This window comes from Saccopteryx leptura, chromosome 2, assembly GCF_036850995.1.
Source record: "Saccopteryx leptura isolate mSacLep1 chromosome 2, mSacLep1_pri_phased_curated, whole genome shotgun sequence".
Classification (NCBI taxonomy): Eukaryota; Metazoa; Chordata; class Mammalia; order Chiroptera; family Emballonuridae; genus Saccopteryx; species Saccopteryx leptura.
In genome coordinates, this window is record NC_089504.1 from 166,554,574 (window position 1) to 166,579,232 (window position 24,659).

Genomic DNA, 24,659 nt, shown 5'->3' on the forward strand with positions numbered 1-24,659 from the left:
TAGCAGAGGGATCCTTTCAGATTCCACAGCAGATCATGGCAACAATGACAAATTCAGTGGCTATCTACTGCACTCTAGGATTGGATCCTTCAAGGCTTTGCTGTCTGCACTCTGCCTAATTCTCTAACACCCTTTAGAGTTTTGTTTTCCTCACTCCTGATGACCTAGCCACCACACAGCCTCTCTTGGAGTTCACGATAACTTCCCATCGATAGTCTTTGACCAACACTTTCCACCTGCTTTATTCTTATTTAGTCTTCAAGCTCATCTTTAATGCTCCTTGTGGGACCTCGCAGCCTCAATTTTTTCTCATTGTGTCATGTTCCTTGCATCAGCACACTGCAACCATTTGTGCACTTATTGGTGTACCGCTGTGCTCCCTCGCTGGGTGGTAAGTTTGGTGAGAACAAGGAAAACACCTATCTTGTTCGTTAATGTATCCCCAGTGCCAACCAAGTCCAGAGCCCAGCTGGAGGAGGTACTCAGTTGAAGGAGTGAATACATGAAAGGGCTTTCTGGGGTTGATGTTATGAGCTCAGAAAGGGTTAGTGATTTGCATGCTGCCACATATTTAGCAGGAGGACTTGCGGTTCCTAGCTGAATGCACCACCTGGAAGACTGCTGGGACAATGGGGAGTGGGGAAGTGTGGGGCAGGCAGGTGAGAAAAGTCTAGAAAAGGGATTCCTCCAGAGTGGGGCCCTGTAAGAGTATGTGAGAAGCATATTCAATGTTTACGTTTCTTGAAAAAAAACCCCAAAAGCCTTCTCTTTCCTAACTGAGAGTGCTGTAAAGCTTTTTCCGCAAGACACCACCTCCACCCCTCCCGGCCTGGGGAGTGTATCAAATAACACGCACTTCTCGGAGGGCAGAGTTTTGGGCTTATCCTAAGGAAAAGGCCTAAAAAGGCTACCAGGACACTAACTACACGAGCCTGCCGCTCCCCTGGTCCCGGTGGCTCAGCAGCCTGCGAGAATCCGGAGTGCCAGCGAAGGGCCAATCTGCACAGCAGAAGGCGCCAGAGAGCCGGTCCGCGGGCCGCTTGGGAAAGCGCCGGGAAGGCTCAGCCGGGGACAGGTTAAGTCTTCTGCAGGCGGGGAGCCAGACCGCCCCGGCCGTAAACAGGAACTGCTCCCTCTTTCTGCCATTTACTCCGCTGTGATTTTGCTATGCTTCCGTGTGGGGAAATGCTAAGTGGCCTAATGGATATCTGAAAAAGAAAAGCTAGCTGTTATCGCTATTGTTATTATTATTATCATTATTATTACTACGACTGTTAATCAGGTGTATAGCTGACAGGTGATCTTAAGAAAATAACCAAGAGTCTGGAATAAGAGCCAGAGTGGGAAATGTGTTTGGGTAGGTGATTTTTCTTTCTTGCTTGCTTAGCTGTGGGGTGAGATGTTTAAGGGGGAAGTTGTTTTGGTTGGTTGGTTTTTTAATACAAAGGTTAACATGTTTCTCAGGGAAAAGGTGCTTTTCTCCCTCAGGGCAATTTGACACATCTCTGTGAAATGCTTTAATTTTCCACTTTCAACCTGATCGGTGGTGGCGCAGTGGGTAGAGCATCTACCTGGGATGCTGAGGTCCCAGGTTCAAAACCCCAAGGTTGCTAACTTGAATCCAATTGGGGTCGCTAGCTTAAGCCCAAGTCACTGCCTTGAGCAAGATTTCACTGGCTCAGCTGGAGCCCCCCAAGACACGTATGAGAAGCAATCAATGAACAACCAAAAAAGTTCACAACTACTAGTTGATGTTTCTCATCTTTCTCCCTTTCTCTGTGTGTCTTTCTCTCTAAAATATTCAATAGTTTCCATTTTCAAAGGACTGGCAAGGACTGAAGGGTAGAGGATGATGGGAACAGTAACTTCATTTGTCCAAGAAAATCCGAATCGACTGTTTATCAATTTTATTTAGTTTTTAGAGAAAAGAGAGAGAGAGAGAAAGAAAAGGGGAGAAGGATCAGGAACCATCAACTCATAGTTGCTTCTCAAGTATGCCTTGACCTGGCTTGCTTGGGGTTTGGAACTGGCGACCTCAGCGTTCCAAGTCCATGCTTTATCCACTTGAGCCACCGCAGGTCAGGCTTTCAATTTGAAATCCTCACATACCGGCTTGGAATGAGTCCAAGAATGTGAGAGCTGGAAGAAAAAAAATTTTTTTTTTTGTATTTTTCTGAAGTTGGAAACGGGGAGGCAGACAGACTCCCGCATGCGCCCGACTGGGATCCACCCGGCACGCCCACCAGGGGGTGATGCTCTGCCCATCTGGAGCGTTGCTCTGTTGCAACCAGAGCCATTCTAGCACCTGAGGCAGAGGCCATGGAGCCATCCTCAGCGCCCGGGCCAACTTTGCTCCAATGGAGCCTTGTCTGCGGGAGGGGAAGAGAGAGACAGAGAGGAAGGAGAGGGGGAGGGGTGGAGAAGCAGATGGGCACCTCTCCTGTGTGCCCTGGCTGGGAATCGAACCCGGGACTCCTGCATGCCAGGCCGATGCTCTACCACTGAGCCAACCAGCCAGGGCTTAGAAGAAAATTTTGAAGTTAGCAACTTCTTATTGTTAGATAGATGGGACAGGAGGCCCAGAGAGAAGAAGGGATTCATCCAAGGTCACAGAACCCCGGACAACAGGAGTGCTGCAGCAGCTTTTCAGCTTTTCACCTGGAGCTGGGAGTGAAGCTGCAGCAGTGAAAACCACTGCGCAGAGCACTGGGTGCTCATTCTACTCTTGATGACATGTTCAGTGTAGGACCCGAGGAAAACAAAATCATTTTAATTACCTGGAATCCTGCCACTTCGAGATGATCACTGTTTGGATTTTTGCTGTAATAATTAAAACATCAAAACTGACATTTTACTAAAACTGGAGCACACTATCCATGCTGCTTCATAACCTTTGTGTGTGTGAGCGCCAGCATTTCCAGAGCACTTTTCCTTGTCAGTTGGTATCAGTTCCATTTTTAGCTGTGCACTCATTGGTTGTTTCTCATAGGTGCTACAGCTGGGGATGACACCACAGAACAGGAGTGCCTGGATGACGCTTTATCCACTGAGCCACCTGCCGGGGCCACAGCATAATTCTTAACAGATAGGTAACTGTTACTTTAATCAAATTCTTACTGATAGACATATACACTTCTAAAATATTAAACTCTTATAAACAACACTGCACTAACCCTTCCTGTTCATACATCTTTTGCACAGTGGTGTCTACCTGCTGGTAAGTGTTGACGTTTTGTGGGAATGCAGTATATTGGTGTAGGCTGGATCTGAACCATGGCTCAGGAACAAGTCATGATCTTCCTAGGCTCCGACTGTAAGTGGAAGTACCATAGTATTGATCTAGGGGTGTTGGAAGGGTTAAATGAGACCTTGAAAGAAAAGAAACTGGTTCATGCTGAGCACATAGCAAGTCCTAAATAAATATTAACTACTACAGTATAGTTATTACCACAACCCCTGAAGAAAATTGGCTCCTCAAAATAACTCCCATGGTTTTCTCTTGCTCTTTGAACAAGAATAACCAGAGTTTCATGAAGAAGTTTTTGGTGCTAAACTTCAGTAGCTAAAATATATTTCCTTTTTTAAAACTTAATTGAGCTATTCACTGTGTTCTGATTATATAGCTTAATGCCAGTCAAGAAGGAAGAGACTGGTTCTCCACCTTCATTGAAGACCCTTAAGTACCCTGAATGGACCAAGACCTTTGTGAAAACGCCGAACGCAGGGCCTCTGGCCTCTCATTGCCTTCACACTTATCTCTGCTTCTTTCCCCCATGTCTGTGGGCCTCCACTATTTCACAGACCTTATAGATTGGAACACAGACAGAAGCATTTTCTCCAAAACTTTGTTTTTTATCTAGGCAGATATCCACAATTTGCACTGGGACAGATTTCAGGTTCATATTTCCATCTGAAGCTTTGGAAACCAATGTCCCTTCCTATCTAGGGGTAGCCCAACTTTGTGTCACCCATGGTTCTCCAAGGGATGTCAAAAATAGGGAGCCTCCACCCTCTTTGAAAAGCTGGCTGAAAGAGTCCAATAGTAGAGAGTCCATCACGGAGTTCAGTGACCAAAATTCAAAGTGGCCCGAGCTTTCCAAAGCGCTGTGAATGCCAGTTTCTTCATGCTTATGGCAGCCCATCCTCTTCTCCGTGGAACACGAGAGATGGAATATCCCAAGGGTGGTTGTGGTGGTGCTGAAAGCCAAACTGTGGGCGGTCCCTGCTCTATAACTGGTGCACAGAATGACCTCATGTTTCTTTGCCACAGTGTACCAGCCTTCCTTTCAGTGGTGACCAGTGACATTGGATTATAATGTCTCAGAGCATTGTGGTAACTCATCACCTTAGCTTAGCTAGTTTTGTCCCGAAGAGTCCCTTTCCTGTGTGTCTCTGAGTTAGAGAGGAGCACAAGAAAAATGTGTGCATGATTTGAGAGGCGGAAGTGAAGCCACAGCCATTATGTTCTGAAGGTTGGTTTGAGGCCAGGCACCACTGCTGCTGTGCACGCTGGCACCGTGGGCTAGTGTGAGGTGGCACTGCGGCCCAGCTTCTTCAGCTCCCACCGTCTCCTTCTAGAGAGTCTCTAGGTCCTGGACCAAGTGTGTCTGCGTCTCCATGCCAAGAGGTGTCAGCTCCTTGTTTCACGGGTTTTGGGTGGTTCTCATGAGTTCAAATTAACCCCGCAGGCCCAGTCTGTCCTTGCTTCCCCAGCTTCACATCTAGCTCTTCTTCCATCCACTGGTTCTGTATATTCACAGTGACTTCTGCGCCCTCCAAAGGCAGAGGGAGGCAGCAACCTTCCTGGGACTCCTTCCCCAGGTCCCTTTAACAAATCCATTAACCTTTTTATTTTTTAATTTTATTTAAAAAATTAACTTTAACAGGGTAACATTGATCAATAAGAGTACATAGGCTTCAGGTAAACATTTTTACAGCATTTTAACTGTTCATTATGTTGTATACCCATCACCCAAAGTCAAATCATTTTCTGTCACCTATATTTATTCCTCTTAATGCCCTCCTCCCACCCCTTAGACACCCTTCCCCTCCCTCCTGGTAACCACCACACTCTTGGCTATGTCCATGAGTCTCAGTTTTATGTCCCACTTATGTATGGAATCATGCAGTTCTTAGCTTTTCCTGATTTACTTATTTCACCAGTATAATGTTCTCAAGGTCCATCTATGCTGTTGTAAATGGCACTGTCATCATTTCTTATGGCTGAGTGGTATTCCATAGTATATATCTACCACATCTTCTTTATCCATTCTCTATCGAGGGATACTTTGGTTGTTTCCATGTCTTGGCCACTGTGAATAATACTGTGATGAACATGGGGGAGCATATGTTTTTATGTACTAATGTTTATGAGTTTGGGGGTAGATATCCAGGGATTGCTGGGTCACATCATAATTCTAGTCTTAATTTTTTGAGGAACCACCATACTCTCTTCCATACAGGTTGTACTAATTTACATTCCCACCAACAGTGAATGAGGGTTTCTTTTTCTCCACAGCCTCTCCAACACTTTCTATTACCTGTCTTGTTGATATAGCCAATCTAACAGGTGTGAGGTAGTATCTCATTGTATTTGCATTTGAATTGCATTTCTCAAATAGTTAGTGAAGATGAGAATCTTTTCATATATCTGTTAGCCATTTGTATGTCCTTTTGGGAGAAGTGTCTCTTCAGGTCCTCTCCCTACTTTTTAATTGGATTGTTTGCTTGTTTGTTGCTGAGCTTTGTGAGTTCTTCATATATTTTGGAGCTATTGTTTACAAATATCTCCCATTTAGTTGGCTGCCTATTTATTTTGTGTCAGTTTCTTTTGCTGTGCAGAAACTTTTTAGTTTTATATAGTCCCATTCATTTATTTTTGCCTTTACTGCCCTTGCCTTTGAGGTCAAATTCATAAAATGTTCTCTACAGCCAAGGTCCATGAGTTTAGTACCTATGTTTTCTTCTATGTAATTTATTATTTCAGCTCTTATATTTAAGGTCTTTGCTCCATTTTGAATTAATTTTTGTGCAGGGGGACAAACTGTAGTCAAGTTTCATTCTTTTGCATGTGGCTTTCCAATTTTCCCAGCACCATTTATTGACAAGGCTTTCTTTTTTCCTTTGTGTGTTTTTGGCTCCTTTGTTGAAAATGATTTATCCATATATATGTGGTTTTATTTCTGGGCTCTAGATTCTGTTCCATTGGCCTCTATGTCTGTTTTTCTGCTGATACTATGATGTTTTGATTATTGTGGCTCTGTAGTACAATTTGAAGACAGGTAGTATGATACTCCAGCTTCATTCTTTTTCCTTAGGATTGCTTTGGCTATTTGGGCTTTTTATGGTTTTACACAAACCTGGTAATTTTTTGTTCTATTTCTTTAAAAAATGACATTGGGATTTTGATGGGGATTGCATTAAATTTGTATATTGTTTTGGGTAATATGGTATTTTTAACTATGTTGATTCTTCCAATCCATGAACATGAAATATTTTTCTATTTCATTGTGTCTTTTTCAATTTCTTTCAATAATGTCTTATCATTTTCAGTATATAGGTGCTTCATATTCTTTGTTAAGTTTATTTCTAGGTATTTTATTTTCTTGTTGCAATTGTACAAGGAATTGTTTTTCTGAGTTTATTTTCTGATGTTTTATCTTTGGCATATAGGAAAGCAGTGGAATTTTGTATATTGATTTTGTATCCTGTGACTTTACTGTATTGGTTTATTATTTCTAATAGTTTCTTTGTGAAGTCGTTGACATTTTCTATATACAGGATTATGTCATCTATAAAAAATGCTACCTTTACTTCTTCTTTCCCAATATGGATGCCTTTTATTTCTTTCTCTTGCCTGATCACTCTGGCTAAAACTTCCAGAACTATGTTAAGTAAGAGTGGAGAGAGTGGGCAGCCTTGTCTTATTCCCAATTTTAGAGGGAAAGCCTTCATTTTTCACCAGTTAGCATGATATTAGCTGATGGTTGGTCATATGTGGCCTTTATTATGTTGAGGTACCTTCCTTCTATTCTGATTTTGAGTGTTTTAAACATAAAGGATGTTGTATCTTATCAAATGTCTTTTCTGCATCTATTGATAGGATCATATGATTTTTGTTCTTTGTTTTGTTGATGTAGTAGTGTATTACATTGATCGATTTCCATATATTGAATCATCCTTGTGCTCCTGGAATGAATCCCACTTGATTGTGATGTATTGTTTTTAAAAATTTTTTTTTTAATTTATTTATTCATTTTTTTAGAGAGGGGAGAGAGAGGCAGAGAGAGGAGAGAGAGACAGAGAGAGAGAAGGGGGGAGGAGCTGGAAGCATCAACTCCCATATGTGCCTTGACCAGGCAAGCCCAGGGTTTTTTTTGAACCGGCAACCTCAGCATTTCCAGGTCGACGCTTTATCCACTGCGCCACCACAGGTCAGGCGTGATGTATTGTTTTTTAAATATATTGTTGTATTCGATTTGCTAGTGTACTGTTCACAAAAATTAGGGGATATTTCAAAATAAATATGAAATGATAAAAAAAGAAGCATTTGACTTTTTTTGTTAAACAAGTACATCAGAAAAGCAAATGACAAGTCAAAGAAAGTTGTTTGATTATGCAAATGAGTTGCAAAACCAACTTTTATTTCATTGGTGAGAATGCACTATACAAAAGGCTGAAAGTACTGGAGTATCTGCACATTCCCTGATCCCCTAATTTTTGTGAATAGTGTATTTTGTCTAGGATTTTTGCATCTGTATTCATTAGAGATGTTGGTCTATAGTTTTCTTTTTTTGTGTTGTCCTTGCCGGATTTTGGTATGAGGGTTATGTTGGCCTCATAAAATGTGTTGGGGAGTATTGATTTTTCTTCTATTTTTTGGAAGACTTTGATAAGGATATGTACCAGATGTTCTTTCAATGTTTGGTAGAATTCACTAGTGTAGCCATCTGGTCCTGGACGTTTGTTTTGGGGGAGATTTTTTTTTTTTAATTTATTTATTCATTTTAGAGAGGAGAGAGAGTGAGAGAGAGAGAGAAAGTGGGGAGGAGCAGGAAGCATCAACTCCCATATGTGCCTTGACCGGGCAAGCCCAGAGTTTAGAACCGGCAACTTCAGCATCCCAGGTCCACGATTTATCCACTGCGCCACCACAGGTCAGGCTAGATTTTTGATAGTTGTTTCTAATTCCTCCCTGCTTATAGGTCTATTTAGGTTTTCCACTTCTTGACTCAGTCTAGGAAGATTGTATAGTTCTAGGAATTTATCTATTTACTCTAGGTTGTTGAATTTGGTGGCATATAATCTTTCATAATATTCTACTATGATTCTTTGTATATCTATGATGTCCATGTTAATTTCTCCTCTTTCACTTTGAATTTTGTTTATATGAGTCCTTCCTCTTTTTTCCTTAGTAAGTCTAGCCAATGGTTTGTCGATTTTTTTTATCTTTTCAAAGAACAAGCTCTTTGTTGTATTAATTTTTTTCTATAGTTTTTTTGTTTTCTATTTCATTTAGTTCAACTCTAATTTTTACTATTTCCTTTCTTCTGTTGACTTTAGGTTACCTTTGTTCTTCTTTTTCTAGTTCCTTAAGGTGTGATGTTAGGTTGTTTACTTGGGATCTCTCCTGTTTCTTGATATTAGCCTGTAATGATAAACTTCTCTCTTATAACTGCTTTTGCTGTATCCCAGAAATTTTGATATGTCATATTATCATTTTCATTTGTCTGTATATATCTTTTGATCTCTGCTTTTGTTTTTTCTTGAACCAGTCATTTTTTAGAACTATGTTGTTTAATTTCTGCATTTTTGTCAGTTTCTCTACTTCCTTTTTACAGTTGAATTCTAACTCCAAAGCCTTATGATCAGAAAATATGCTTGGTATTATTTCAGTCTTCCTGAATTTGTTGATGTTAGTTTGTGTCCCAACATATAGTCTATCCTTGAAAATGTTTCGTGTACACTGGAGAAGAATGTATAATCTGATGTTTTGGAATGAAATGTCCTATAAATGTCTATTATGTCCATTTGGTCCACAATGTCATTTAAGTCCAGTATTTATTATTGATTTTCAGTTTGGATGATCTATCTAAGGCCATCAAGGGTGTATTGAAATCTCCAAGTATGATTCTATTTTGAGATCAGTTAGTAGATGTCTTATATATTTTGGTGTTCCCTGGTTCAGTGCATATGTATTAAGAAGTGTTATGTCTTTTTGATGCAATGTCCCCTTTACCATTATGAAATGTCCATCTTTGTCTCTAGTACCTTTGTTGTCTTGAAGTCAGCATTGTCAGATATGAGTATGGCTCCACCTGCTTTTCTTTAGATATTATTTGCTTGGAGAATCGTTTTCAACCTTTCACTTTGAATCTACTTTTGTCCTTGCAGCTTAGATGTGTCTCTTGAAGGCAGCATATGCTTTTTGATCCATTCTGCTATTCTGTGCCTCTTTATTGGTGAGTTCAGTCCAATAATGGGTAATTATTGACACTTGAGGATTTTCTATAGCCATTTTATGCTTTGTCTTCTGGTAGCTCTGTGTCTTGTTTGGTTCTTCTCTTTTTTGTTTCTGTCAGTTGTTTTTGTTTGGTGGTATTCCATACTTATTTCCCCTGTTTCTTCTTTTTTTAAGCTGTGTGTTTCAGTAGTGACTTTTTTGTGGGTGGTTATCATTAGGTTATTAAGAAACAAATGTTCATATGTACAAGAGTCCTTTGTCTTTTGAGTGCTTCTATACTCCATCCTCCTTTGCTACTGCAGATCTTTATCCTCTCCCTTTTTTGTTATTGTTGTCACAGAGTATCCTAGTTTTTATTGTTACCTTGTTGGAGCTTTTACTTGTAGTTTTAATTTGTTTTGTTCTTTGTATCTGGTCAAATAACCTCCTTGAGTATTTTTCTGCAGCAGGGGGTTTTCTGGTGATAAATTCCCTCAGCTTCTGTGTGTCTGTAAAAGTTTTTATTTCTTCTTCCTATTTGAAGGATAACTTTACTGGATATAGTATTCTTGGCTGGTAATTCCTCTCTTTCAGCTTTGAATGTTTGGGTCCACTCTATTCTGGCTTGTAGAGTTTCTGCTGAGAAGTCTGATGATAATCTAGTGGGCTTTCCTGTATATGTTATATTCTTCTTTTCCCTAGCTGCCTTGAGGATTCTTTCTTTGTCATTGTTTTTTGACAATTTTATTACAATGTGCTTTGGAGTGAGTCTGTTTGGGTTGCAGTAATTTGGTGTTCTGTTTGCTTCTTGAATTCAAGGCTTTAACTCTTTCCAGGCTTGGGAAGTTATAATCAATTATTTGTTTGAATATGCTCTCCACTCCCTTCTCCTTCTCTTTGTTCTGAAATACCCATTATTTTTATATTGTTCTTTTTGATGGAATCAGATAATTCTTATAGATCTCTCTGTTTTTTTAATTTGTGAGTCTCTCTCCTCTTCTCTCTATAGCATCTCTAGTTGCCTGTCTTTGATCTCACTGATTCTTTCCTCTATCTGGCCTGTTCTAGTAACTAAACTTAATACCTTAGTCTTTTATTCATGTATTGAGTTCCTCAGCTCTGTTTTTAAAGTTTCAGTCTCCTTAGTGAGGTATTTATTTTGCTCATTAATTTGCTTTCTGAGCTTATTAAGTTCCCTATTGGTGTCTTCTCACATCTTGTTGAGTATTTTCAGAACTTCAATTTTAAATTTTCTATCATTTAACTCCAAGGTTTTCATGTGATTGAGATTTTTTTTCTGGAGATTTTTCATTTTCTTTATGAACTATGCCTCTGTCTTGTGTAGCATGGTATTCAATTTCTTCTTCCTTGATGGCATTTGAGGCATTTTAGAGTGGTATCATTAAGAACCTTAAAAAAAAAACTAAAAAAAACACAAAAAATTAAAGTAAAAAATACAATAAAAATTTAAAATATTATGACAAGAAGAAAAACCACAGAAGAAAAGATCAAAATCAAACAAACAAACAAAAAAAACAGAACACCCACAAAAATTAAGAATAAAAAATATAAAAATTAAAGAAGATGAAATTCAAAAGAGAAAAAAGAATAAGAAAGAAAAAAGGGGAAAAAAGGAAAAATAAATTTTGGTTTTTTCAGTAGATGCTGCTGTATTACAACTTTTAGCTCTGTGAAGTTCCTAGGCCCTCCACCACCTAGATGTTGCTGTTGCTATGATGTAGGTGGAATCACAGTTGCATTGATGGGTAGGGCATGTTGTGAGGGCTTTCTGGCTTTATCACTTGAGCATTAATGATCTCAGGCTTCCAAGTGCTTCTTCCCACATCTCAACAAACCTGAGGACCAGATATGGAGTATCTCTATTTTTCAGGGAGAGCTAGCTGTGGGGGTTTGTCTCTGCCATTCTCCATATGGTGAGTTGAGGGAGGCAGGATCTGGGAAGTAGAGGCTGCACTTTAGCTTTCTCTGTCTCTTCCAAGTATGGGCTACAGGCAGACCACAGAAACACTAGCTGTGACCCCACCCTCTGGCCACTTTGGTTTATCTCCATCTCTGCCCCTCTGTCTCACTGTTCCTCCTGGAAGAAGGAGGCCCATTCACTCCAAGTTTCCCTCTCTGTACCCCTTAGACAAAATCCAGAGAGCCTGAGCTTCCCTCCTCCCTACAGTCCAGCAGAGAAAAAGAACCCCAGTCACTCCAGGTCTGTCTCCTTCCCAAAGCCCATTGTGAGTGTGTTTTATCTTCCACTCCCCTTTTCACTCTGTCCTGCCTTTGTCCATTCAGTGTGTGGATCTTTCAGGCATACCTGAGAGCCCACCTGGGACTTCTTTGCTGTGCTATAGTTGTTCAATTTGTTGAAATTTCAAGTGGAGAGATTAGGAGTATCTCTCATGCTGCCGTTACTCTGATGTCCCTTCCCTTAACCTTTTGAACTCTGCTTCTCTCATCAAAGACTGTGTTCAAGATTCTTATTTCACATCCAAATTTGCAACCCAGATACATAATTATACATGTTACAGAATAATATTTGATTTCCCAGAAAGGATTTGTGCATGACACTTAATACCTATAGACTGACCACCTTATTTTTATGCCAAACTCTTTTTTAAAATTACTTGTCCTTTATTTTTCTAATACCAAAATTATTACAATGTTTGTTGTAGAGAATTTTTACAGAGAGGAAAACATGAAACAATAAACTTACCTTTAAATGCCATGCCATCTAGTGATAACTGCAGTCAATATGTTGGTGAATATCTTTCAAGAGGTAGCTTTGTATAGAAAGACATTTTCTCATTATGAAAATGATATGACATATGCTGTTTAAAATTTTTTTCACTTAACAGTAATCATTTCCACGTCAATATTATAATATACTAAACCTCTTATGCCCAATATAAAGCAACATCAAATGTAAGATAGCTCTTATTTTCCCTATTAGAAAGCCAGTTTATGTAGTTACAAAAACTTATGCTAACTTTAAAAAAATCTAACATTTCATGAAATGTCATTTAGTTTTTATCATTGGAGACATTCTCTTGAGTCACCAGCTTTTTGGAGCCCATCTATACTTTTGTATCTGTTTATAGTGCTGCCCTAAAATTTTTATCCCAAGATATAAGTATTCATTAACCTAACATTAAGACTTTTCATATTTTTGCTAATCTCCATAATATAACTGTTTATCATATTGCTTTTAAAAGTGATCTTGTTTGCCACAGTATCAGCACTTGGAATTATTTGGTCAAACTCCAGTAATTAAATATATGTTAATTCCATTTTTTTCCCTATGTTTTTCTTACTTACTCCTCTCTCTGTCTCTTTATCAAACTCTTTAAATAAGTTGCCAGCAAAGTTCTCTACAGTCTGACCCCATCTCTCATTCTTTCTTTCAACCGTACATCCTACTACACTCCTATCCCCCTTCCACCACTCTCACATAGCCTGTAGGTCCCTGAGTACTGTGGACAGTCCCAACCTCCAGTACACTTGGCATATGCTTAGAGACCAGGGATTTGGCTCTAGCCTTTTCTGCTTGAGCAATGCACTATATTCAATTCCTACCCATAATTCATATCCAGGCTCGATTCTTATGCCTAGCTGAATGAGTTGAGTAAGTCTCTCAGTTTGAGAGAGTTCTCACCTATCACACTGGTATTAAGATGGATACAGCAACAGCTCCCATTGATCAAAGCTTGCTTATGGTGCCAGGCACTGTTCCTCACATGTGCTTTATGTGTACAGATTCTTGTATTCCTCCAAAGAATTCTGTGATGTAGCTAGTATTAATATCCGCATTTTTCAATGTAGAAACTAAGTTCCAAAGAATGTCAGAAACTCATTTGAAGCTACCCCTATCACAGGAAGTGGAGTCAAGATTGCATTTATAAGGAAAAATATACACAGAGAGATCCAGTGAATCTTCACTCTGTTTCTCCCAGTAGTAACATTTTTGCAAAACTATAGTATAACTCTACAAGTAGGAGCTGACATTGATGTAGTCAACAGACAGGACAGTTAAATCACCATGAAGATCCTTCCTTAGGCCCTTTATTACCTCCCTCTTCCCTCCCTCTCCTTGTCCTTATGTCCTGGCCACCACTAATACACTTTTCACTGCTATAATCTTATCATTTCTGGAATATTATATCAATGGAATCATGTACTATGTATTTTTAGCATAATTCCCTCAAGCATCATCTAAGTTTTTTCACGCATCAGTACTTTGTTCCTCTCTATTACTGAGGAGTACCCACCCTCTGGGATGGGCACACTGCAGTTTGTTTCACCATTCTCCAGTTCAGGGACATCGAGATTGTTTCCTAAGGTAGGATTATCACAAATAAAACTATACAAATTGAGTACAAATTTTTGTGTGTACTTAGCTTTTTCATTTCTCTGGGATAAATGCCCGAATGCAGTTGCTGCTTGGCATGGCAGTTGCATGTTTAGTATTTAACACAAACATGTTGGGTTGCTTGCATTTAGTATCCAAAGTGTGATTTGATCGAAGACACCTCCAGGGTGTCCTCATATGAACAAGGACATCCTCAAGGCAGAAATGCATTATACTCATCTTTGTAACTGCTAGAGAACCTAACACAATGCTTGGCACACAGTAGGTTCTGTTGGGTGAGTGCATGAATGGGTAGACCAAAATCCATCCTTCAGCCTGCCCTGTGGTGGTGCAGTGGATAAAGCATCAATCTGGAATGCTGAAGTCGCTGGTTCAAAACCCTGGACTTGTCTGGTCAAGGCACATTTGGGAGTTGATGCTTCTTGCTCCTCTACCCTTCTTTCTCCCTCTCTCTTTTTCTCCCCTCTCTAAAATGAATAAATAAAATCTTAAAAAAAAAAATCCTTCAGGCAAAGACTGACAATTTTATAATAAGCAGACTCCACTGTTTGATATACTCTTAGGTCCACTTATACTTTCAGTTCATCTTATTCATTTCCTCTAGGTTTCTTCCCTAAAACACAGAGTTGGCCTGGACTATTTTGGTCATATCTGAGATGATGGTGTCACTTCCGCAAATAATACCTTGGAAAACTCCTTATTTCATACAATGAATAAAATTCAAATAGAGACAAGTTACATCATCCACCAGCAAGAAAACATCTGTTGAGGTCTCAGGCTGTGTCACTGGAGGGCTCCGCATGGCGTGTTTCGTCTGTGGCAATGTCCTCCTCACTCCTGCTACAGTGGACAGTTTCTACATGCCAAGGGGGGATACTACCTCATCCCCAGGATTCCAGGAGAAAATCCCCTGCTTCTCTCTAACTCATTCCTTTTTCTTTAGAATGAGGTTAAAATATTTGCCTTCACCTGCTGTCCAAGTATATCTAAAGGACTAATAAGACTTTGAGTAGACATGGTATATTGCCAAGAAAATCTGTGGTTACTAGTTCTTGTATTGAAGCTAAACCAAGCCATAGGAAGAGTTGTGGCCTTCCACCTTACCTGTGTTTATCTTTGGGAACTGTTTTCCATTCAGCATTAGAAAAGTAGAGTCTAAGTACTGTATATGTTAACGCCCATAAACCCATAAATCTTCCTCTGAGACTCAGGGTAAATAATTCTCCATGCTCTCATGACTGAGGAAGTCAGAAGTGTGCCAGTCTGTGGTTTGATAGGTTCTTTGCCCATGTCCTACCACAGCAATCCACAGCTCTGGTGGGGAGCCCCCATATTTCTCAGCCACTCAGCAGGTGTCAGCACAGCCACCTGCTCCCTCTGCCTGGAAATATCTTCCCTTTGTTTCTATAACACCCTTGGTTTCTTCTCTGCTGTCCTTCACAGGAACCTTCTTTCCCAGTCCAGCATCTGAAAATCAGTGGTCTTCAGGCTTTGGGTCAGGTGCTCCTGTCTCCTCACTCTGTGCTTTTCTGTAGGTACCTCACCTGCTCTCTTTAAAGCCCATCTTGTTGGATGGGCACATATTCCCCACTCTTTTTTTATTATTATTGATTTGAGAGAGAGAGGAATACTGATCTATTTCTGTATGGGCCCTGGTCAGGGATGGAACTGGTACCCTCTGTGCTTTGGGAAGATGCTCTACCGAGCCATCCAGCCAGGGCTTTCCCAGTCCTCTTGTTTCTATGTGAAAAGCTCCACTGTACTCTCTTCCTGGCCTCATTATTTCACTTTCCAGTGGGCCTGGAGAAAGAATTGAGCTTGTCCCACTCGGCACATCAATCTGCCCTCTGCCCTTCGCCATGGGTGAGGAGTGAAGGGAGGAGCCCTACTATGGACCTCCTGGACAGGTGACTGTATGGTCAGTATTTAAGTTCAGGACTGTCTAATTTAGAGGGAAGAATTACCAAGCCCACAGATTCAAAGCCAAAGCCTTCAACCAGCTTGATCAGTAGTAAAGCTGATATTTAATCTTCATCTGACAATTACTGTTTCCAAGTAACTTACTGCACCCTACAAAAAAAAAAATAAATAAAAACAAAACAAACAACCTCAGGAAAAAAAACCACCTCAGAAATTTTTAGCAGGACACAAAATTATCTGGCACTCAAAAAAATGATATTCACAATGTTTGGAGTCCAGTTTAAAATTACCAGGCATGCAAAAAGGCAGGGAAATAAAATCATAATAAAGACAAAAATCATTCAACAGAAAGACTCAGATATGGCACAGATGGTTGAATTAGTAGATGAAGACACTAACACAATGAATGAACTTTAAAATAGTCATACTCTATATATACAAGAAGGTAGAGGAAAGCATAGCCAAGCTAAAGGTGAGACATGAAAGATATATTTAAAGACCCAAATTGGAACTCTAGGGAAAAATCTAATGTCTCAGGTAAAAATATACTGGATATCACTGAAAGCATGTTAGATCTTATAGAAGAAAAGATTTAATCTGCTTAAAGAATTTTTAAATAGAAAAAAAACATTTTCTAAATTTAAAAAATGACTACAATAATTTATCACTACTATAAAAAATATCAAAGGAATTTTCTCATTCCAAAAAGAAATGATATGAAAGTGAACCTTAGATCTTTAAGAAAAAAATAAAGATTATCAAAAATAATAAATGCAAAAAATTTATTTTTTCTTCCTTTAAAAAGCAAAAATTAAATATCATTTCTGTAAGGTTTATAATGAATCTATACAGTTGCAGGCTTTTGCATTTTTAAAATTTTTATTATATTGATTTTAGAGAGAGAAAGGGGGAGGGAGAGATAGGAACATCAATCTGCTCCTGACCAGGAATCAAACCAGCAGCCTCTATGCTTCCAGTCAATGCTCTAACCAACCAAACTACCCAGTCCAGGCAGTATTTTACATTTTATATGAAGTATTACAGTATGAACTCTAAACTATGAAAATATGAGGATACACATATAATGTCTAAGGAAACTATGGAAAATGGCTAAAAACTAATAAATAAAGCAAAATAAAACTTTAAAATGTTCAAAATAGTCCAAAATAGGATAAAAGAGAACAGAAAGGAAAATAAACAAATAAAAAAACACACAAATTTTTAAAGAGTAGACCTAAATCCAACTATATCAAGAATTACTTGAAATACTGAATTACTTGAAATATATCTACTAAAAGGCAGAGATGATCACAAACTATGTAACAGCAAGCCTAATGCTTCCTATAAGATGCATTTTTTTATTTCATTGAATTTATTGGGGTGACACTGGTTAATAAAGACATACAGATTTCAAGTGTACAACTGAATGAACACTGCATCAGGCGCTCACCACCCAAAGTCAAGTCTCTCTCTGTTCCCATTTATCCCCACTTTGCCCATTTCTCCCTCCTCCTCCCCCACTCTCCTTCTGACTATCATCATACTGTTGTCCATGTCTATGCATCATATATATTTTTTCCTTAATTCCTTCACCTTTTTCACCCAGCTCCCCCACCCCTCCCTTCTGACAGCTGTCAGTCTGTTCTAGGTATCTATGCTTCTGTTTCTATTTTGTTTGTTAAACTATTTTATTGATTAGATTCCACATATAAATGACACCATATTGCATTTTTCTTTCTCTGCCGGGTTTATTTCACTTAGCGTAATAATTTCTGGTCCATTCATGCTGTTGCAAAAAGTAAGATTTTCTTTTTTACTGCTGAGTAGTATTCCATTGTGTGAATGTACCACAGCTTTTTATCCACTCATCTACTGATGGGCACTTAGGCTGTTGATTTTCTATCTGGAGGATCTATCCACTGATGTCAATGGAGTATTTAAATCCCGCATTATGACTATATTAGCATCAATCTCTCCCTTTATGTCCATCAGGATTTGCTTTACATATTTGGTATTGCTATGTTGGGTGCATAAATCATAAATGTTTACAAGGGTTATAGCCTCTTGTTTGATCTCTCCTTTTATTATTATGTAGTGTCTTTCTTTGTCTCTTGCTTAAAGTCTATTTTTTGACTGATATAAATATTCCTACCCAGCTTTTTATTTATTTCTATTTGCATGGAATATTTATTTTCATCCCTTCTTTTTGTTTTTGTGCATCTTTTGTTCTGAAGTAGGCCTCTTATAGACAGCATATATATGAGTCTTATTTTCTTATTTATTCAGCTACCTTATGTCTTTTGATTGGAATATTTAAGACCTTTACATTTGAAGTTATTATTGATGCTTGACCAGCAGTGGCACAGTAGATAGAGCATCAACCCAGAATGAGGAGATCCCCTGTTCAAAACCCTGAGATTGGCAGCTTGAGTGCAGGTGGGTGCCAGTTTGAGTGCAGGATCATTAACATGATCCCCAGGTTGCTGTCTTGAGTCCAAAGGTCACTGACCTGAGCAAGGGGTCACTTGCTCTGCTGGAGCCCCCTGGTCAAGGCACATATGAGAAAGCAGTCAATGAGCAACTAAGGTGCTGCAACTACAAGTTGGTGCTTCTCACTCTCCTTTCTCTCTTTCTATCTCCCTTCCTGACTCTTCAATTAAAAATTTTTAAATTTATTATTGATAGGTACTTTTTTGTTGCCATTTTATTTTTTATACCTATGTTCTTCTTTCTATTTCTTTTTTTTCTTCTTATTAAAGCAGACCGTTTAACTTTTTTTTTTACAATATCTGTTCGGTGGTAATGAACACTTTTAGCTTTTTTTTTTTTTTGGTCTGGGAAGCTCTTTATTTTGTTTTCAATTTTAAATGATCACTTTGTTCGATAGGGTAGTCTTGGTTGTAGGTCCTTGCTTTTCATTATTTTAAATATTTCATGGCAAATCTTTTTGCACTGACATATTTATTCATTTCTATTTGCATGAAATATTTTTTTCCATCCTTTCTCTTTGTTTGTGTGCATCTTTTGTTCTGAGGTAGGTCTCTTGTAGAGAGCATACAATGGGTGTTGTATTCTTATTTATTCAGCTACTTTATGGTTTTTTTTTTTCTTTGTGACAGAGACAGAGAGAGAGACAAAGAGAGGGATAGATAGGGACAGACAGACAGGAATGGAGAGAGATGAGAAGCAACAATTCTTCATTGGAGCACCTTAGTTGTTCATTGATTGCTTTCTCGTATGTGCCTTGACCAAGGGGCTACAGCAGAGCAAGTGACCCCTTGCTCAGGTCAGCGACCTTGGGTTTAAACTGGTGAGCTTTGCTCAAACCAGATGAGCCCGTGCTCAAGCCAGTGACCTCGGGGTTTTGAACCTGGGTCCTCTGTGTCCCAGTCCGATGCTCTATCCACTGCACCACTGCCTGGTCAAGCCCTTATGCCTTTTGATTGGAGCATTTAAGCCATTTAAATGATCATTTTAATAACTACAGAGAAAGTATGTGAGAAAATTCAACACTCACTCATGATTTAAACACTCACAATAGCTCAAAACTGGGAACAATACAAATGTTCATCAACAGGTAAGTGTATAAACAAATGTGGTATATCTGTACAATGGAATACTATTCAGCAATAAAAAGGAACAAACTATTGCCACACATGACAATGAAGATGAATCTCAAAATTATTATGCCAAGTGAAAGATGCCAGATAAAAAAAGAGTACATTGTTTACATAACATTGTTTTCAATTATATAAAATTCTAGACCAGTGGCAAGGATGGAAGGAGGGAGAGACTGCAAAGAAGCACAAAGAAACTGTAGGGAGTGAGGGAAATATTCTGAATGTTTATTGTGACAATGTTTCCTGAGTAAACAAAAGAAAAAATAAACAAATGGGACTACATCAAACTAAAAAACTTCTGCAAAGCAAAGAAACCATCAACAAAACAAAAAGACAACCAACCAAATGGAAGAAGATATTTGCAAATGATACTTAGTATGATGGGTGATTTTCACTGTATCCTGGAGATGTGGAGTATTATGGTGTGCAACTCTAAACCTTATTTAAATCTCTATTTTATCAGGTCTACACTGATACCAGAGAAAAAGAGAAGGAAAAAGGAGCTTTCCTCTATTTAGTCTCTATGTGAGATTTTCTTGCATAAAATATATTGTGGAAAGGGCAGAAACCACACAGCAATATTTTACTGTCCTGTTTATTATGCATGCCAAAACATAAAAATTAAAATAAATAATGCATTTATATGCACAGTGTAGAGACAATTTTTCCATTCATTTTTAAATTAGCCCAAATGATAGCTGTTGTCTCTTTGAGAGAACATTTGGCAACATTATATTCACTATATTCTCCCCACATCTGTATTCACAAGTGCTCGATGATTTCATTTTGTCATGGAAATCCTGGTACTCCTTGCTTGAAAATGACTTCTGGTGTGTATGTGCATGCACATCCCTGGCTTTTCCTGCTATGCCATAAATTCTTCAAGTGGAAACTATTATTTTATTTCTAAAACCTAGCATAAGGTTTGACTCATATTAATCTCTTTAAAAATTTCTGTTGAACTCAATGCTGGGATATTTTGTGTAACTTTAAAATTCAAGATTTAAAACAAATTTAAAAGAGGCACAAAAACGTTTCTCAATATCATCATTAACACTCAAAGAAAAATCACTGTACAACAATAAGCTATCATTTTTCTCCTTTCATATTGCCAAAGATTTAAAAGACCTGTTATGCCCTGGCTGGATAGCTCAGTTGGTTGGAGCACTGTCCCGAAGCATAGAGGTTACCGGTTCAATTCCCAGTCAGGGCACATACGGGAACAGACTGACATTCCTGTCACTCTCTCTCTCTCCCTTTCTCCCTCACTAAAATCAGTAAATAAAAAATTTAAAAATAAAATAAATAAAAAGACTGGTTACACAAAAGTTGATATTCAAAGGATAAACATTCATCCAACTGATGTCGGTCTGATGGGTAGCATGTGTGTCTACCCTTCTGGGTTGGGCTCCTCTGCATTCATCAGTCCTCCCATCACACTAGTGTTATTTCACTAGATTAACAGATGTTTTCAAGTCATGCCTGGGGTATTACTCTGTTAGTAAACATAATGTAAAATGTTGGTGGCAAAGTGAATTGATAAAACGGTTTTGGAGAGTAACTTGGCAATATCTATCAAGGTGTACATATCCTCTGATCCAAGAGCTTAACACTTGTCCTTGAAGATATACTCATATAAATGCACAACTGGCCCTGGCCGGTTGGCTCAGCGGTAGAGCGTCGGCCTAGCGTGCGGAGGACCCGGGTTCGATTCCCGGCCAGGGCACACAGGAGAAGCGCCCATTTGCTTCTCCACCCCTCCGCCGCGCTTTCCTCTCTGTCTCTCTCTTCCCCTCCCGCAGCCAAGGCTCCATTGGAGCAAAGATGGCCCGGGCGCTGGGGATGGCTCCTCGGCCTCTGCCCCAGGCGCTAGAGTGGCTCTGGTCGCAATATGGCGACGCCCAGGATGGGCAGAGCATCGCCCCCTGGTGGGCAGAGCACCGCCCCATGGTGGGCGTGCCGGGTGGATCCCGGTCGGGCGCATGCGGGAGTCTGTCTGACTGTCTCTCCCTGTTTCCAGCTTCAGAAAAATGAAAAAAAAAAAAAAAATGCACAACTGTAAGTGACAAGGATTTTCCATGCAGCACTTCCATGCTATGTCATGAAAACATACTGCAGTGTTGCAGAAGCTCAACAAGACAGATCTAGTCTGACCAGGCAGTGGTGCAGTGGATAGAGCATCAAACTGGGATGCAGAGGACCCAGGTTTGAGACCCTGAGGTCGCCAGCTTGAGCGAGGGCTCATCTGGTTTGAGCAGAGCTCACCAGCTTGGACCCAAGGTCTCTGGCTCGAGCAAGGGGTTACTCAGTCTCTGTAGCCCCACAGTCAAGGCACATATGAGAAAGCAATCAATGAACAACTAAGGTGTCACAACGAAAAACTGATGATTGATGCTTCTCATCTCTCTCCATTCCTGTCTGTCTGTCCCTATGTATCCCTCTCTCTGACTCTCCCTCTGTCTCTGTAAATTAAAAAAAAAAAAAAAAAAAGAGAGACAGCTCTAAGACCAGTCACCAGCTCCATGGGTGTCTGGCACCAGTTTTCTCATCGTGGGGCTGTAGCCACAAACTCACCAACCCCGGCGGCAGCGCTTGCTTCCCCACCTCCCTGGCCATGCAGAGGCAGAAGCTTCCCAGGAAAGCCCAGTGTTCATGCAGTTCTGCAAGTCATTCTTAGAGGTGACTCCCCGGGTCCATACAGTGATTTGTAAGCTTCTGAGTTCTAGAACACATGACAATAGCTAAGTCCCCAAAACAGAAACTTAGCTATGGTGATGTGTTCTTGCTGTCATTTCAACAAATGACACCCAGCTAGTGGCTCGACACTGAAAATTCTCTCTCAGCAGTGGCCTCACCCACCCACAGAAAATACTCAAGAGCAGTCATAGCGGGCCTCTGACTCGCTTCTGCTCTCAATGTCATGTGCAAGCATGTGTGGAATGTAATGTGTCTCATATTCAGCTGCAAGAAGCAAAGAGAGTAGGGTTTCCAGGCTCCGTGGTCAGAAGGGCAACACCAGAAGAAGATGGAACTTGATGGAAAGTGCCAATAAAATCTTTAACATACTAGGAATCTCAAAAACCAAAAATGGCTGTGCAGCCTGAAGGAGCCCTATTTATAGTAGGATTAAAAGAGACTAATATTGTGTTTTTAATATTTTTCATATTCTATTCGTTTTTTGGTTAAATTCTTGAATGTTGTCATTCCCTTCCCCAATGCTAAATCTGACTCCTATGGACACTCCTGAAGGCACAGCCTAAATTGTGTATGCATATGAATGTTTTTCAGGTAGGTTTTTAAAAATCAGCTTCTCGAAGGAGCACGAGAACCCAGGAAGGTTGTGACTCTGTGGAAGAAGTGGGGTCCAACCATGAGCGCCCTCAGCCCCGATGGAGAAGAAATGGAATGTCCACGGACAGTGTGGCAGCTCTGAAGACAAAAATCCCCCAAGTGCCTGGGTCTGCTGAGGCTCCCAGCCCGCTCTATCCCGAGTTTCCTTCCAGGGTCCCTATTTCAGAATTTTTTATTAAATTTATTGGGGTGACATTGGTTAAAAGATCTCTGTTTATTGACCCTTAAGAACTAAATTTGATTGTGCATCATAATACCATGGAATTTGTTAACATGCAGAATTCCAGACTCATCCTTAAAGCAGACCTGCTGAATCAAAATTTTGGAGAGAGAAACCAGTTTGACCAGAAATTTGAATTTTCAACATACCTGATGGGCGAATCAGATACAGCACCAAGCTTGTGAACCAAGGTGTAGAGAAATGTGCTTTTCCCTTCCAGACCCTGGTTTTCTTCCCTGGTGCTCCCTGGCCCATGCTGGGGGGGTTCCAGTTAACAGGACAGTCAGAGCACATGCTCAGGGACAGGTGAGTAGTCACCCCATGACCCATTGTGCGATTTTCCAATATGTGCTCCAGGCTACCAGTCTGGAAAAATGAACACTATCACCTTCTACAAGGTATTGGGAAAGACTGACTCATGTCAGGAACTTTGAAATCTACAGATAAAAGGCAGTGCTGATCGCCTCACGTAACTGTTGTCACAGGGAAGGTTCTCTTGCGAAGAATCAGGGCCACCACTTTTGCAGACCACCTATAAATGAAAAGGCTAGTCCACTTCCCAGTCAATAATGATCACAGTCATCAATTATCACAGTTACCACCCCTAGGCCATGTTGCAAAAATTGCATGTCTGTATGAGGATCACACTGAGGAGTATTTCTTCATGAAGTTGAGACTTGTTTGGAGGTTCTAGCAGGGGAGTGCAGCTACTCGTATACCCTTGACTAAAGAACGGTCCTCTCCTCTAGCGGGGAAGGTCGTCCTCTTCGACTGACCCAGTGCGCAGCTTCGGGAGGGACGCACATGGAGCGGTGAGGGAGGAAGGGGACCCCCACCTAGCCAGCCAGATCAGCCGAATCAACCCTGGCGATCAATGGGGTGACAGATGCCGCAGCCAGATCGCCCTCACATCCTCTTCATGAAGTTGATTCCAAACATTTGTACCTGGGATATTCTAGCCCAGCTGTGGAAACTACTAGCTGAGTTTAACCCTATTGTCATATTCCTGTGGACCTTAAGCACTCTTTATTACATCTAACAGCAGTCAGTGTTCCACAGGGTGAAGGGCATGGGTGACGTCTTTGCAAGGCCACAGGGCCAGTGGCTTTTATCCTGCGGCTGTTGAATTTCCTATCTATCAATATTTATCAGCTGGAATGTTGTCAGTTTTATAAATGAAAATGGAATGACCATAAATCATGCTCTAGGTAGGTAATTGTGGGGGATAAGGGGTGGTTCTGTCTGGAAGCTTGCCAGCCTGGTATACTCTTTCATGCCACAAACAAGGCTGCAGGTTGTTGACCCACCAAGACTGCTGTGGCTGGCTAGTGACCACCATTCATTCTGCTGGTAATATGCCCTGGCAGACAGGGCAGAGGTAACTCACCAGCCTGTGACACTGGTCTGGGCCATCAAGTTACGGTTATTCCGAGTTGTCCCTCAGTAAAACTGGGTTTCAGCCTCTGCTCCTCTCACAGGCCCCCCAAGGGTCTGTTCTCACATGTCCAGGCCTTGCCTGCAGACAGTTCTGACAGTCACTGTCACCTCCAGCTATCATCTCTTCTGGGAAGTCACTGATATAGAAAACAGGAGGGAGCGGACAATTCCTAACACAAAGGAGTAAGTTTGGAATGGTGGCATTTCAGGCATCAGTCAGATCTGTCTTTGGGTGGCCTGCACTTTCGCATGTCCCTGGAGTGGCACTCACCACCATTTCCCACCCTCACA

At 40.3% G+C, this 24,659-nt stretch overlaps 1 long non-coding RNA gene across 1 annotated transcript; it reads left to right on the forward strand.

The window, feature by feature from the left end:
* Positions 1 to 1,187: 1,187 nt before the first annotated feature.
* LOC136395101 (uncharacterized) lies at positions 1,188 to 22,853 on the forward strand. The gene is made up of 3 exons (XR_010749268.1): positions 1,188 to 1,357; positions 2,990 to 3,089; positions 22,649 to 22,853. It is a non-coding gene; the product is annotated as an uncharacterized lncRNA (long non-coding RNA).
* The last annotated feature ends 1,806 nt before the right edge of the window (positions 22,854 to 24,659 follow it).